This window comes from Caloenas nicobarica, unplaced genomic scaffold (genome assembly GCF_036013445.1).
Source record: "Caloenas nicobarica isolate bCalNic1 unplaced genomic scaffold, bCalNic1.hap1 Scaffold_96, whole genome shotgun sequence".
In the NCBI taxonomy this organism is placed as follows: domain Eukaryota; kingdom Metazoa; phylum Chordata; class Aves; order Columbiformes; family Columbidae; genus Caloenas; species Caloenas nicobarica.
Genome location: NW_027017725.1, coordinates 608711 through 620925, shown reverse-complemented (window position 1 = coordinate 620925; position 12215 = coordinate 608711).

Here is a 12215-nt window from a genome sequence, read left to right as displayed (position 1 = left end):
TCAGATGTGCTGGGGCTGCCCCCGGGCCAGCTCTGGCAGTGGACACGGGAGGCTGCTCCTCTGGATCCTGCATGGGGCCTGGTGACCACTGCGTTGCCGGGTGCTGGCATTGTGACATGGGGCTGACACAGCCGCATATGTGCAGCCCTTTGGAGGAAGCCTTTGGGGTGCTGGCTCCAAATCAGTCCCTGTAGCTACAAAATAGGGGAGTAAGCAACCTAATAGAGTCCCTTTTTTGCAAAAAGACAGTGTGGATTTGTTGCCAGTGCAGCCTTCCTTCCAGTAGCAATACTGCCTGTAGTATCATGTATGGAGGCCTCAGGGCTCGCTCAGGGCTTGTCACGCAGAACTGCAGGCCTGACAGAGCAGAACTGCTCTCCTCTCCTCTCCTCTCCTCTCCTCTCCTCTCCTCTCCTCTCCGCCAGTATAAATATGTAAGAGACTGTTTGCCTGAAAGGACAGAGGGTTTTCAGTTCCAAAATCAATTTCAAGGACACATAACACAATGAATTTTATTTTATTTTGTTGTTAATTTATTAATTTTCTTGATTTTATGTTAATTCATGTGATGTTTCTTCGTGTCATTTTTTTTCCCTTTGTGACTCTGTTTCAGAAGCCAGGCTCACAAGCATTAGCTCAAGCCCAAGTGTAGCCAGGAGTAGGCTGAGGCGTTCTTCAGTTTAGCCTGAGAAAAGATCCCTTGCAGGCTGGCAAAGGCAAGTCCCAGAGCTGCAGAGAGCAGCAGCAGGAATAGAGGCCACCAGTGGTTACCAGGCCCCACGCAGGATCCAGAGGAGCAGCCTCCCGTGTCCACTGCCAGAGCTGGCCCGGGGGCAGCCCCAGCACATCTGACAGGAAGCACTTGAGGAGCTGCTGGAATCACAGGCCAGGGGCTGAGGGAAGAAAACCTTGCATGAGGCTGCTGGAGGTTCTCCGCTGCAAGACAATGTGCTGGCAGGGCCACCTTCCAAGCTCGGCTCATGGATGCAAATCCTTTTCAACTGGATAGCAGTGGCAAGACCAAGGCAATTCCTTCTTGAGGAGCACTGCACAGCTCACCATCCTCATCTCCTACAGAGCAACGCTCAGGAGCCGTAAGAGATAGGATGTCGAGGGCTTGCAAGGGCTTGCAAGGGCTTGCAGTGCTTTGGAACACCCACTGGTGTCCTACACAGGGACAGCAAGGATTCTTGCCCACAAGGTCTATCAGCTCAGAGGCAGTTGGGCACTCTGGCAAGTCCGCGACCTAGCTCCAGCTCAAGGGAGGATAGGGCTTGGGCAGCTCCTGGGAAGCATGAGCAGCCTGTGGGACAAGGAGCCAGGTCTGGCTCACATGCTCATTGAACAGCCCATGGCCAGCACTGGGCTCAGCAAGGAACTTTTTCCCCCGGGGCACAATGGCACTGGTCCCCGGCGGTTTTTTGCCTTCCTCTGCACTTCTCAGCACCGCCCCTTGCCACCATTTCTTTGGGCCATTTGGCCTGGGAGCCGGCTGCTCATGCTCCACCATGCTGGCAGCCGCAGCTGCCACTTCTCAGCTCTCCCTGCAGCTAACACAAGCGCCTGGCAGGGACCAGAGCGCTTCTCATGCATCCCTGGCCAAGAAGCACAGCAGCCAAACAAGTTGTGGAAGGCAAAAAGTCTGCTCGTCATCGCTACATGTCACGCTTTGGAAGAGATGCCACGGTACCACTCACCTCTTCTTCCTCTTCTTCCTCTTCTTCCTCTTCTTCTTCTTCTTCTTCTTCTTCTTCTTCTTCCTCCTCTTTTGTGCATGGTCAGTCCCACAACTCCTTGTCAAGGTTCTCCCTCTGCAGGAACCGCGGACAGCTTGGCCTCTATTCCTGCTGCTGCTCTCTGCAGCTCTGGGACTTGCCTTTGCCAGCCTGCAAGGGATCTTTTCTCAGGCTAAACTGAAGAATGCCTCAGCCTACTCCTGGCTACACTTGGGCTTGAGCTAATGCTTGTGAGCCTGGGTTCTGAAACAGAGTCACAAAGGGAAAAAAAATGACACGAAGAAACATAACATGAATTAACATCAAATCAAGAAAATTAATAAATTAACAACAAAATAAAATAAAATTCATTGTGTTCTGTGTCCTTGAAATTGATTTTGGAACTGAAACCCCTCTGTCCTTTCAGGCAAACAGTCTCTTAGATATTGGACTGGCGGACAGGAGAGAAGAGGAGAGGAGAGGAGAGGAGAGGAGCGCAGTTCTGCTCTGTCAGGCCTGCAGTTCTGCGTGACAAGCCCTGAGCGAGCCCTGAGGCCTCCATACATGATACTACAGGCAGTATTGCTACTGGAAGTAAGGCTGCACTGGCAACAAATGCACACTGTCTTTTTGCAAAAAAGTGACTCTATTAGGTTGCTTACTCCCCTATTTTGTAGGTACAGGGACTGATTTGGAGCCAGCACCCCAAAGGCTTCCTCCAAAGGGCTGCACATATGCGGCTGTGTCACCCCCATGTCACAATGCCAGCACCCGGCAACGCAGTGGTCACCAGGCCCCACGCAGGATCCAGAGGAGCAGCCTCCCGTGTCCACTGCCAGAGCTGGCCCGGGGGCAGCCCCAGCACATCTGACAGGAAGCACTTGAGGAGCTGCTGGAATCACAGGCCAGGGGCTGAGGGAAGAAAACCTTGCATGAGGCTGCTGGAGGTTCTCCGCTGCAAGACAATCTGCTGGCAGGGCCACCTTCCAAGCTCGGCTCATGGATGCAAATCCTTTTCAACTGGATAGCAGTGGCAAGACCAAGGCAATTCCTTCTTGAGGAGCACTGCAGAGCTCACCATCCTCATCTCCTACACAGCAACGCTCAGGAGCCATAAGAGATAGGATGTCGAGGGCTTGCAAGGGCTTGCAAGGGCTTGCAGTGCTTTGGAACACCCACTGGTGTCCTACACAGGGAGAGCAAGGATTCTTGCCCACAAGGTCTATCAGCTCAGAGGCACTTGGGCACTCTGGCAAGTCCGCCAGATAGCTCCAGCTCAAGGGAGCATAGGGCTTGGGCAGCTCCTGGGAAGCATGAGCAGCCTGTGGGACAAGGAGCCAGGTCTGGCTCACATGCTCAGGGAACAGCCCATGGCCAGCACTGGGCTCAGCAAGGAACTTTTTCCCCCGGGGCACACTGGCACTGGTCCCCGGCGGTTTTTTTGCCTTCCTCTGCAGTTCTCAGCACCGCCCCTTGCCACCATTTCTTTGGGCCATTTGGCCTGGGAGCCGGCTGCTCATGCTCCACCATGCTGGCAGCCGCAGCTGCCACTTCTCAGCTCTCCCTGCAGCTAACACAAGCGACTGGCAGGGACCAGAGCGCTTCTCATGCATGCCTGCCCAAGAAGCACAGCAGCCAAACAAGTTGTGGAAGGCAAAAAGTCTGCTCGTCATCGCTACATGTCACGCTTTGGAAGAGATGCCACGGTACCACTCACCTCTTCTTCCTCTTCTTCCTCTTCTTCCTCTTCTTCTTCTTCTTCTTCTTCTTCTTCTTCTTCCTCCTCTTTTGTGCATGGTCAGTCCCACAACTCCTTGTCAAGGTTCTCCCTCTGCAGGAACCGCGGACAGCTTGGCCTCTATTCCTGCAGCTGCTCTCTGCAGCTCTGGGACTTGCCTTTGCCAGCCTGCAAGGGATCTTTTCTCAGGCTAAACTGAAGAATGCCTCAGCCTACTCCTGGCTACACTTGGGCTTGAGCTAATGCTTGTGAGCCTGGGTTCTGAAACAGAGTCACAAAGGGAAAAAAAATGACACGAAGAAACATAACATGAATTAACATAAAATCAAGAAAATTACTAAATTAACAACAAAATAAAATAAAATTCATTGTGTTATGTGTCCTTGAAATTGATTTTGGAACTGAAACCCCTCTGTCCTTTCAGGCAAACAGTCTCTTAGATGTTGGACTGGCGGACAGGAGAGAAGAGAAGAGAAGAGGAGAGGAGGGAGAGGAGAGGAGAGGAGAGGAGAGGAGAGGAGAGGAGAGGAGAGGAGAGGAGAGGAGAGGAGAGGAGAGGAGAGGAGAGGAGAGGAGAGGAGAGGAGAGCAGTTCTGCTCTGTCAGGCCTGCAGTTCTGCGTGACAAGCCCTGAGCGAGCCCTGAGGCCTCCATACATGATACTACAGGCAGTATTGCTACTGGAAGGAAGGCTGCACTGGCAACAAATCCACACTGTCTTTTTGCAAAAAAGGGACTCTATTAGGTTGCTTACTCCCCTATTTTGTAGCTACAGGGACTGATTTGGAGCCAGCACCCCAAAGGCTTCCTCCAAAGGGCTGCACATATGCGGCTGTGTCACCCCCATGTCACAATGCCAGCACCCGGCAACGCAGTGGTCACCAGGCCCCACGCAGGATCCAGAGGAGCAGCCTCCCGTGTCCACTGCCAGAGCTGGCCCGGGGGCAGCCCCAGCACATCTGACAGGAAGCACTTGAGGAGCTGCTGGAATCACAGGCCAGGGGCTGAGGGAAGAAAACCTTGCATGAGGCTGCTGGAGGTTCTCCGCTGCAAGACAATCTGCTGGCAGGGCCACCTTCCAAGCTCGGCTCATGGATGCAAATCCTTTTCAACTGGATAGCAGTGGCAAGACCAAGGCAATTCCTTCTTGAGGAGCACTGCAGAGCTCACCATCCTCATCTCCCACAGAGCAATGCTCAGGAGCCGTAAGAGATAGGATGTCAAGGGCTTGCAAGGGCTTGCAGTGCTTTGGAACACCCACTGGTGTCCTACACAGGGACAGCAAGGATTCTTGCCCACAAGGTCTATCAGCTCAGAGGCACTTGGGCACTCTGGCAAGTCCGCGACCTAGCTGCAGCTCAAGGGAGGATAGGGCTTGGGCAGCTCCTGGGAAGCATGAGCAGCCTGTGGGACAAGGAGCCAGGTCTGGCTCACATGCTCAGGGAACAGCCCATGGCCAGCACTGGGCTCAGCAAGGAACTTTTTCCCCCGGGGCACATTGGCACTGGTCCCCGGCCGTTTTTTGCCTTCCTCTGCAGTTCTCAGCACCGCCCCTTGCCACCATTTCTTTGGGCCATTTGGCCTGGGAGCCGGCTGCTCATGCTCCACCATGCTGGCAGCCGCAGCTGCCACTTCTCAGCTCTCCCTGCAGGTAACACAAGCGCCTGGCAGGGACCAGAGCGCTTCTCATGCATCCCTGCCCAAGAAGCACAGCAGCCAAACAAGTTGTGGAAGGCAAAAAGTCTGCTCGTCATCGCTACATGTCACGCTTTGGAAGAGATGCCACGGTACCACTCACCTCTTCTTCCTCTTCTTCCTCTTCTTCTTCTTCTTCTTCTTCTTCCTCCTCTTTTGTGCATGGTCAGTCCCACAACTCCTTGTCAAGGTTCTCCCTCTGCAGGAACCGCGCACAGCTTGGCCTCTATTCCTGCTGCTGCTCTCTGCAGCTCTGGGACTTGCCTTTGCCAGCCTGCAAGGGATCTTTTCTCAGGCTAAACTGAAGAATGCCTCAGCCTACTCCTGGCTACACTTGGGCTTGAGCTAATGCTTGTGAGCCTGGGTTCTGAAACAGAGTCACAAAGGGAAGAAAAATGACACGAAGAAACATAACATGAATTAACATAAAATCAAGAAAATTAATAAATTAACAACAAAATAAAATAAAATTCATTGTGTTATGTCTCCTTGACATTGATTTTGGAACTGAAGCCCCTCTGTCCTTTCAGGCAAACAGTCAGATATTGGACTGGCGGACAGGAGAGAAGAGGAGAGGAGAGGAGAGGAGAGGAGCGCAGTTCTGCTCTGTCAGGCCTGCAGTTCTGCGTGACAAGCCCTGAGCGAGCCCTGAGGCCTCCATACATGATACTACAGGCAGTATTGCTACTGGAAGGAAGGCTGCACTGGCACCAAATCCACACTGTCTTTTTGCAAAAAAGGGACTCTATTAGGTTGCTTACTCCCCTATGTTGTAGGTACAGGGACTGATTTGGAGCCAGCACCCCAAAGGCTTCCTCCAAAGGGCTGCACATATGCGGCTGTGTCACCCCCATGTCACAATGCCAGCACCCGGCAACGCAGTGCTCACCAGGCCCCACGCAGGATCCAGAGGAGCAGCCTCCCGTGTCCACTGCCAGAGCTGGCCCGGGGGCAGCCCCAGCACATCTGACAGGAAGCACTTGAGGAGCTGCTGGAATCACAGGCCAGGGGCTGAGGGAAGAAAACCTTGCATGAGGCTGCTGGAGGTTCTCCGCTGCAAGACAATCTGCTGGCAGGGCCACCTTCCAAGCTCGGCTCATGGATGCAAATCCTTTTCAACTGGATAGCAGTGGCAAGACCAAGGCAATTCCTTCTTGAGGAGCACTGCACAGCTCACCATCCTCATCTCCTACACAGCAACGCTCAGGAGCCGTAAGAGATAGGATGTCGAGGCCTTGCAAGGGCTTGCAAGGGCTTGCAGTGCTTTGGAACACCCACTGCTGTCCTACACAGGGACAGCAAGGATTCTTGCCCACAAGGTCTATCAGCTCAGAGGCAGTTGGGCACTCTGGCAAGTCCGCGACCTAGCTCCAGCTCAAGGGAGGATAGGGCTTGGGCAGCTCCTGGGAAGCATGAGCAGCCTGTGGGACAAGGAGCCAGGTCTGGCTCACATGCTCAGGGAACAGCCCATGGCCAGCACCGGGCTCAGCAAGGAACTTTTTCCCCCGGGGCACATTGGCACTGGTCCCCGGCGGTTTTTTGCCTTCCTCTGCAGTTCTCAGCACCGCCCCTTGCCACCATTTCTTTGGGCCATTTGGCCTGGGAGCCGGCTGCTCATGCTCCACCATGCTGCCAGCCGCAGCTGCCACTTCTCAGCTCACCCTGCAGCTAACACAAGCGCCTGGCAGGGACCAGAGCGCTTCTCATGCATCCCTGCCCAAGAAGCACAGCAGCCAAACAAGTTGTGCAAGGCAAAAAGTCTGCTCGTCATCGCTACATGTCACGCTTTGGAAGAGATGCCACGGTACCACTCACCTCTTCTTCCTCTTCTTCCTCTTCTTCTTCTTCTTCTTCTTCTTCTTCTTCTTCTTCTTCCTCCTCTTTTGTGCATGGTCAGTCCCACAACACCTTGTCAAGGTTCTCCCTCTGCAGGAACCGCGGACAGCTTGGCCTCTATTCCTGCTGCTGCTCTCTGCAGCTCTGGGACTTGCCTTTGCCAGCCTGCAAGGGATCTTTTCTCAGGCTAAACTGAAGAATGCCTCAGCCTACTCCTGGCTACACTTGGGCTTGAGCTAATGCTTGTCAGCCTGGGTTCTGAAACAGAGTCACAAAGGGAAAAAAAATGACACCAAGAAACATAACATGAATTAACATCAAATCAAGAAAATTAATAAATTAACAACAAAATAAAATAAAATTCATTGTGTTATGTGTCCTTGAAATTGATTTTGGAACTGAAACCCCTCTGTCCTTTCAGGCAAACAGTCTCTTAGATATTGGACTGGCGGACAGGAGAGAAGAGGAGAGGAGAGGAGAGGAGAGGAGAGGAGAGGAGAGCAGTTCTGCTCTGTCAGGCCTGCAGTTCTGCGTGACAAGCCCTGAGCGAGCCCTGAGGCCTCCATACATGATACTACAGGCAGTATTGCTACTGGAAGTAAGGCTGCACTGGCAACAAATGCACACTGTCTTTTTGCAAAAAAGGGACTCTATTAGGTTGCTTACTCCCCTACTTTGTAGGTATAGGGACTGATTTGGAGCCAGCACCCCAAAGGCTTCCTCCAAAGGGCTGCACATATGCGGCTGTGTCACCCCCATGTCACAATGCCAGCACCCGGCAACGCAGTGGTCACCAGGCCCCACGCAGGATCCAGAGGAGCAGCCTCCCGTGTCCACTGCCAGAGCTGGCCCGGGGGCAGCCCCAGCACATCTGACAGGAAGCACTTGAGGAGCTGCTGGAATCACAGGCCAGGGCCTGAGGGAAGAAAACCTTGCATGAGGCTGCTGGAGGTTCTCCGCTGCAAGACAATCTGCTGGCAGGGCCACCTTCCAAGCTCGGCTCATGGATGCAAATCCTTTTCAACTGGATAGCAGTGGCAAGACCAAGGCAATTCCTTCTTGAGGAGCACTGCACAGCTCACCATCCTCATCTCCTACACAGCAACGCTCAGGAGCCGTAAGAGATAGGATGTCGAGGGCTTGCAAGGGCTTGCAAGGGCTTGCAGTGCTTTGGAACACCCACTGGTGTCCTACACAGGGACAGCAAGGATTCTTGCCCACAAGGTCTATCAGCTCAGAGGCAGTTGGGCACTCTGGCAAGTCCGCGACCTAGCTCCAGCTCAAGGGAGGATAGGGCTTGGGCAGCTCCTGGGAAGCATGAGCAGCCTGTGGGACAAGGAGCCAGGTCTGGCTCACATGCTCAGGGAACAGCCCATGGCCAGCACTGGGCTCAGCAAGGAACTTTTTTCCCCGGGGCACATTGGCACTGGTCCCCGGCGGTTTTTTGCCTTCCTCTGCACTTCTCAGCACCGCCCCTTGCCACCATTTCTTTGGGCCATTTGGCCTGGGAGCCGGCTGCTCATGCTCCACCATGCTGGCAGCCGCAGCTGCCACTTCTCAGCTCTCCCTGCAGCTAACACAAGCGCCTGACAGGGACCAGAGCGCTTCTCATGCATCCCTGCCCAAGAAGCACAGCAGCCAAACAAGTTGTGGAAGGGAAGAAGTCTGCTCGTCATCGCTACATGTCACGCTTTGGAAGAGATGCCACGGTACCACTCACCTCTTCTTCCTCTTCTTCTTCTTCTTCTTCTTCTTCTTCGTCTTCCTCCTCTTTTGTGCATGGTCAGTCCCACAAGTCCTTGTCAAGGTTCTCCCTCTGCAGGAACCGCGGACAGCTTGGCCTCTATTCCTGCTGCTGCTCTCTGCAGCTCTGGGACTTGCCTTTGCCAGCCTGCAAGGGATCTTTTCTCAGGCTAAACTGAAGAATGCCTCAGCCTACTCCTGGCTAAACTTGGGCTTGAGCTAATGCTTGTCAGCCTGGGTTCTGAAACAGAGTCACAAAGGGAAGAAAAATGACACGAAGAAACATAACATGAATTAACATCAAATCAAGAAAATTAATAAATTAACAACAAAATAAAAAAAAATTCATTGTGTTATGTGTCCTTGAAATTGATTTTGGAACTGAAACCCCTCTGTCCTTTCAGGCAAACAGTCTCTTAGATATTGGACTGGCGGACAGGAGAGAAGAGGAGAGGAGAGGAGAGGAGCGCAGTTCTGCTCTGTCAGGCCTGCAGTTCTGCGTGACAAGCCCTGAGCGAGCCCTGAGGCCTCCATACATGATACTACAGGCAGTATTGCTACTGGAAGTAAGGCTGCACTGGGAACAAATCCACACTGTCTTTTTGCAAAAAAGGGACTCTATTAGGTTGCTTACTCCCCTACTTTGTAGCTACAGGGACTGATTTGGAGCCAGCACCCCAAAGGCTTCCTCCAAAGGGCTGCACATATGCGGCTGTGTCACCCCCATGTCACAATGCCAGCACCCGGCAACGCAGTGGTCACCAGGCCCCACGCAGGATCCAGAGGAGCAGCCTCCCGTGTCCACTGCCAGAGCTGGCCCGGGGGCAGCCCCAGCACATCTGACAGGAAGCACTTGAGGAGCTGCTGGAATCACAGGCCAGGGGCTGAGGGAAGAAAACCTTGCATGAGGCTGCTGGAGGTTCTCCGCTGCAAGACAATCTGCTGGCAGGGCCACCTTCCAAGCTCGGCTCATGGATGCAAATCCTTTTCAACTGGATAGCAGTGGCAAGACCAAGGCAATTCCTTCTTGAGGAGCACTGCACAGCTCACCATCCTCATCTCCTACACAGCAACGCTCAGGAGCCGTAAGAGATAGGATGTCGAGGCCTTGCAAGGGCTTGCAAGGGCTTGCAGTGCTTTGGAACACCCACTGGTGTCCTACACAGGGACAGCAAGGATTCTTGCCCACAAGGTCTATCAGCTCAGAGGCACTTGGGCACTCTGGCAAGTCCGCGACCTAGCTCCAGCTCAAGGGAGGATAGGGCTTGGGCAGCTCCTGGGAAGCATGAGCAGCCTGTGGGACAAGGAGCCAGGTCTGGCTCACATGCTCAGGGAACAGCCCATGGCCAGCACTGGGCTCAGCAAGGAACTTTTTTCCCCGGGGCACATTGGCACTGGTCCCCGGCGGTTTTTTGCCTTCCTCTGCAGTTCTCAGCACCGCCCCTTGCCACCCTTTCTTTGGGCCATTTGGCCTGGGAGCCGGCTGCTCATGCTCCACCATGCTGGCAGCCGCAGCTGCCACTTCTCAGCTCTCCCTGCAGCTAACACAAGCGCCTGACAGGGACCAGAGCGCTTCTCATGCATCCCTGCCCAAGAAGCACAGCAGCCAAACAAGTTGTGGAAGGCAAGAAGTCTGCTCGTCATCGCTACATGTCACGCTTTGGAAGAGATGCCACGGTACCACTCACCTCTTCTTCCTCTTCTTCTTCTTCTTCTTCTTCTTCTTCGTCTTCCTCCTCTTTTGTGCATGGTCAGTCCCACAAGTCCTTGTCAAGGTTCTCCCTCTGCAGGAACCGCGGACAGCTTGGCCTCTATTCCTGCTGCTGCTCTCTGCAGCTCTGGGACTTGCCTTTGCCAGCCTGCAAGGGATCTTTTCTCAGGCTAAACTGAAGAATGCCTCAGCCTACTCCTGGCTACACTTGGGCTTGAGCTAATGCTTGTGAGCCTGGGTTCTGAAACAGAGTCACAAAGGGAAGAAAAATGACACGAAGAAACATAACATGAATTAACATAAAATCAAGAAAATTAATAAATTAACAACAAAATAAAATAAAATTCATTGTGTTATGTGTCCTTGAAATTGATTTTGGAACTGAAACCCCTCTGTCCTTTCAGGCAAACAGTCTCTTAGATATTGGACTGGCGGACAGGAGAGAAGAGGAGAGGAGAGGAGAGGAGAGGAGAGGAGAGGAGAGGAGAGCAGTTCTGCTCTGTCAGGCCTGCAGTTCTGCGTGACAAGCCCTGAGCGAGCCCTGAGGCCTCCATACATGATACTACAGGCATTATTGCTACTGGAAGTAAGGCTGCACTGGCAACAAATGCACACTGTCTTTTTGCAAAAAAGGGACTCTATTAGGTTGCTTACTCCCCTATTTTGTAGCTACAGGGACTGATTTGGAGCCAGCACCCCAAAGGCTTCCTCCAAAGGGCTGCACATATGCGGCTGTGTCACCCCCATGTCACAATGCCAGCACCCGGCAACACAGTGGTCACCAGGCCCCACGCAGGATCCAGAGGAGCAGCCTCCCGTGTCCACTGCCAGAGCTGGCCCGGGGGCAGCCCCAGCACATCTGACAGGAAGCACTTGAGGAGCTGCTGGAATCACAGGACAGGGGCTGAGGGAAGAAAACCTTGCATGAGGCTGCTGGAGGTTCTCCGCTGCAAGACAATCTGCTGGCAGGGCCACCTTCCAAGCTCGGCTCATGGATGCAAATCCTTTTCAACTGGATAGCAGAGGCAAGACCAAGGCAATTCCTTCTTGAGGAGCACTGCACAGCTCACCATCCTCATCTCCTACAGAGCAACGCTCAGGAGCCGTAAGAGATAGGATGTCGAGGCCTTGCAAGGGCTTGCAAGGGCTTGCAGTGCTTTGGAACACCCACTGGTGTCCTACACAGGGACAGCAAGGATTCTTGCCCACAAGGTCTATCAGCTCAGAGGCACTTGGGCACTCTGGCAAGTCCGCCAGATAGCTCCAGCTCAAGGGAGGATAGGGCTTGGGCAGCTCCTGGGAAGCATGAGCAGCCTGTGGGACAAGGAGCCAGGTCTGGCTCACATGCTCAGGGAACAGCCCATGGCCAGCACTGGGCTCAGCAAGGAACTTTTTCCCCCGGGGCACATTGGCACTGGTCCCCGGCCGTTTTTTGCCTTCCTCTGCACTTCTCAGCACCGCCCCTTGCCACCATTTCTTTGGGCCATTTGGCCTGGCAGCCGGCTGCTCATGCTCCACCATGCTGGCAGCCGCAGCTGCCACTTCTCAGCTCTCCCTGCAGGTAACACAAGCGCCTGACAGGGACCAGAGCGCTTCTCATGCATCCCTGCCCAAGAAGCACAGCAGCCAAACAAGTTGTGGAAGGCAAAAAGTCTGCTCGTCATCGCTACATGTCACGCTTTGGAAGAGATGCCACGGTACCACTCACCTCTTCTTCCTCTTCTTCCTCTTCTTCTTCTTCTTCTTCTTCTTCTTCTTCCTCCTCTTTTGTGCATGGT